Source organism: Apaloderma vittatum, unplaced genomic scaffold (genome assembly GCF_000703405.1).
Source record: "Apaloderma vittatum isolate BGI_N311 unplaced genomic scaffold, ASM70340v1 scaffold4811, whole genome shotgun sequence".
NCBI lineage: Eukaryota > Metazoa > Chordata > Aves > Trogoniformes > Trogonidae > Apaloderma > Apaloderma vittatum.
The window spans coordinates 125,761-130,226 of NW_009697304.1; positions in this window are offsets into that span (position 1 = coordinate 125,761).

The following is a 4,466-nucleotide window of genomic DNA, read 5'->3' on the forward strand; positions in this document are numbered from 1 at the left end:
GTGAACAAGAAAACAGGCCTTCAGCTGTGGCCTCCTCCCCTTCCCAGCCCCCTGAATTTGGAGGGGGGTGGGTTTTTGGAGTGACCGGTTTTGTTTACAGCTCTTACTCTCCTAGGCAGGTTGTTGTGGTCCCATAGATCTCTGTCAGACTTTTGTGATGCAGCTGAACTCAAGTGACTTGGGACAGAGTCTGTTAATTAGGTCTTCAAAGCCTCCTTTTTTTCTTCACAAATGTCCTTTTTCCCTCCTCCTCTCCCTAAATCTCCTTGCCAGTAGCTGTTAAGGAGAGAGGAGGTTTTTCACAGCGAGAGAAAACTACGATTCTGTCTGCCTGCCGCCTTTTCACCTCGCTAGGGTGCTAGAGGAAAAGTAGATGCACTTCTGTCTTCTGCCCTTTTCCTCTCCTCCATATGTTTAAGAAGCCTTCCTCAGAGCTACCTCTGCTCACAAAGTGGTGCTCACAGGGACAAGCTTAAAGACATAATCTAGAAAGTCTCAGTGCAGACCACAGGACAGTTGGATAAAAACATTAAGAAATAATTTTCCTGAGGTGGCACATGTGAATAAGTAATTTCTTTCCAAATCCCCCCAGACATAACAGTGAACTTCCTTAGAAATCTCTTGCATTCAGATTCATTTCAATCTTAAATCAGTTTTTCACTGGTTTTCTTTGGGAGCAGGCTCCATGAGAAAATTTAATAATGGATATTTTGTTCGTTGCTGCAGCTCTTGGGCTTCCTCACTTCTTAATTTTTTTCACAGCTATCTTAAGTTCCGTCTGAGATAGGCAGCGTAAGAGAGATCCAACAAAAATCACTTTTGTTCACTGGAAAAAATGTCCTTGACCCATTAGAGAGTGGTTTCTGATATTTATCTGAGCACCTCCTCGCCTTCCAGGAGTTAATTTGGACGTCAGCCAAGATGGGGAGTTTCTCTGAACTTCCCAAGCTTTATGGGCTTGGATTCAAACGGTCCTGGCTCTGAGCAACTTGTGGGTCAGGTTTGCAAAATCGAAAGGCAGCTTGGGCACGCTGTGCAAAACCTGAACCTCCCCTGGAGTTTTTGCTCTCCTCTGATGGATAGCCCTGGCTCCAGCCCCTGCTTGATCTCCCTCTTCATGCTCTGTGGGTAAGTCAGCGTTGCAAAGAGCTCCTCAAAGGAAGTCATCCTTCTTCGGTGCTGCCCATGGCTTGCTTCAAAACCTAATTTCCTCTGTCCGTCCCACGCTTTCCCTTCCTCCACCGGCAAACGTGACACAGGTCTCGCGTTTCACACCAGCTGCCAGAGCAAATGGACATATCGGTCCAAATTTACTGTCGGCCAGCAAGCCTGTGACATAAATTACAGGCACAAGTTGGTTTCCTTTTGGGGCGTTTGACGATGTCCTTTCATCCTTCAAATCAGATCTTTTTCTCCATTTCTGTGAACCAGCTGTAGCACAGCTCTTGCGTCCAGCAGCTCATGCTGTGAGAAACAAGAAGACGGGCGGGCAGGGACAAGGGGTTCTGTGCCATTCCGACACCGTGCCTCCTAAAAATGCCCTCTTCATTCCTGTTCGCTCTGGTACCTGGGCTTTCTCATTCTGCCAATTAGCCTGTGTCTTTCTTTAATTTGTTGATTGTCCTCTGACAAGTTTCGTAATATTTCTTTCCCTCCATATTTTTTACAGTTCATTTTGGGGTTTGAAGGTTGAGGGTTTTTGTGGCAGCTAGAAAAAAGGGATAGAGAAAAAACTCCCAGATAAACACGAGCCCTTTGTGTCCCCCCAGCACAGTTATTCCCGTCGTCTCCAGTGAAATACGTGGGGAAGGGCAGGTATGTGGAGCTGAAACTGAAAAATGTGCTGGAGTGCTTTGCAGGTCTAGGGCAGTTGTACCCACTTACTAAGTGCACACATGGATCCTGCTAATACGTAATGGCCTCAGCTTGAGGAAACATGCTGTGTTTATTCTTCCATTACCAAGTCCATCAGTGACATGAACTGAAGCAGGTAATAGCCTGAAAGCCTCCATGACCCTTAGAAATGCCCCTAGTCTGCGTTTGACGAAGTAGGGAAGCTTGTTTTGTGTGGTCCGCCACCCGGAACGCTAGATTTTGTTTCCAGGTGGGCACTGACATTGAACAAATTTATTGGACGCAAAGAGGGCTGGTGTAACCTGGCCCTCGAATCATCCCGATTGTGGGTTGAGTCTCTACAGCCTCCACCATCCAGAGCTCTAACCGTGATTGCTCCTGCAACTGCTTCCCAACAATTCTTGGCGAGAAGAGTGCAGGCATAGCCCTAGGGCGTCTTCATCTGCTCCCAAAGGCAAACATAGCAGGTCAAGGTGGTGTGTAGACAAGTTTTCCTTAAGCTATCTCCCCCTGTTCCAGATCCAGCTCTCAGGCTCCAGGACTGGCAACAGTGACATGTATGCTAGCTATTCGCTGTGTCGTGGGAGCGAAAATGAATTTACCACCTGCTTTCAATCTAACTCCCACCATTGCCAGGTGGGAAGGGGCAGTGAGGTGGGCAAGGTCTTGGTTGCACCCGTTGAACACAAAGTCATATCTATCTCTGCCGTATTTCCCTCAGCTGAGAACACCAGTGAGGAGAACCTACTACTGTAGACTTGCAGGACCTCTGCTCTTGTGCTTAAATAGGATTAAACTGCCATCGGAAGCAAATGCCGAGCAAGAAACCAAAATCTTGTGGAAAAATGTTGAGAACAACCCTCTGAGACCTCCTCCTGATTTTATTCCTTGTCAGATATATCATTTGATACTGGTGTCAGAAGAGCTACCTGGTTGAGAAATCGTGCCTTGTTATACCTTTGAGTCAGCGCATTCTCCTACGGCCTGGCTGTGTCCCCTGAGAGAATGCTCTGAGCATCTTAGAGAGATATTGTGCAGTCTAACCCAAAATAAAAGTAGAGAGAGACACAAGGTGAGCTGTGGACACTGAGCACCTCCTAGATGTCCTGTCCCTCAGTACCCCAGCACCCCAGCGCGGATGTTTGCCTGGCCCCCGCCTGTTTGGTCTAGAAGGGAAGCCGCGGTCCTTGCTCCAGGGCAGTATGGCTGGAAGTTGCGTCGAAGGTTTCCTTTTGTCAGCAGTATGTGCTTGTTGTGATTCCTCCTAGTTAATTCCCACTTGGACCAGCTGCCTGTCATCTGCCTCAGGGTGAGTACCTGCGCTATCCTAAGTACATAATGCTTAAACAAATACTGCCAGTTTATGGGGAGCCTCAGGTTTATGCTGCGGGTGGTAATTTTTTTGTTGTTGTTTTTATCACAGAGGGCCAAATGTTTATGAGCTTTTATGGTTACATCTGAAAAAAGGACTTTGTTTCATTGCCTGGTTACTTCTGGGAAACTGTTTACCACTCGGTATCTCTGAATTGCTGGCCAAGATGCAAAGTACACTTTAAGTGTTTAAAATCTCAATACAACCATCTGGAATCATGTCAGGAAGCAAACTGTTACATGTGCATCTGGCTCCGGATGAAATGATCCTGAACAGGTGACATACACCCCATGTGCCGCTGTGGGAAAACACAGCAAAGAGAGAGAAATCGCACTCGAGAGAGGCGATAGCAAAAGTCGTGCCTTCAGCTGAATGACACTCTAAAGCAGGAGCTTTGCTGGCAGCAGGTGGTCCTGCCAGCCTGTGGATAAAGCGACGGGCGTGTTTGCTTCAGAGCAGAAAGGGACCCTTGCCCGGAAAGGGCGGGTGTCACCTGAGTAATCTTACCTCACCATTATTACCGGGCTGTCTAATCCTGTTTCCAAAACCCGACCTTTCGTGTCGCAAGATTGTGAGTTAAAGCTGTTGAAACTATGAACCCGTTTTGATGGCGTTGTTGTCCCCCAGTGGAAATCCGAGTGCAACGGCCACGCAAAGGGCGTAGCGTGCTCCAAATCAGCACAACCGGGGGCTGTATCCCGGTGTGTGGTAGCACGCCAGAATTTACAGAGACAAGTATTTTTCACTAGGAAGCGCAAGTGAAAAGAATTTGGGAAATGGTACTTATTCTGCATTGAGAGGTGGTGCTTCCCAATGCGTTTCGTAATTAAACCTCGTAAGCTGGTGCCTACTGCCTTTGTAATGTCCCCTCAAGTGTTTCTTCCACACCTCGCATTCTGGTTTATCACAGGCTCTGTGGTTTCTGCACCTTGCTAAGCATTAAGCATTTCAGGCTGGTGCGTATGAGGGAGCAGATAGAGAAAGGGATGTCGGCAAGTAAAGGAGCACTTGGCCAAACACAGTTTAGCCTGATACAGATGCACCTGTGCAAAAGGCCATTCAACCACTTCGGTTATTTTGGGAGTAGAATATTTTAGTTCAAATAAGACCGATAAGAACCATTTTAAGCTAAGACAGAATAAGTTACTTATGAACTGAAATAAAACTATCCAGGTAACCTTTTATGATAGCTGGATAGGCGGATGAATAAACAACTTGAGGGAGCCACTGCCTCTTTCTT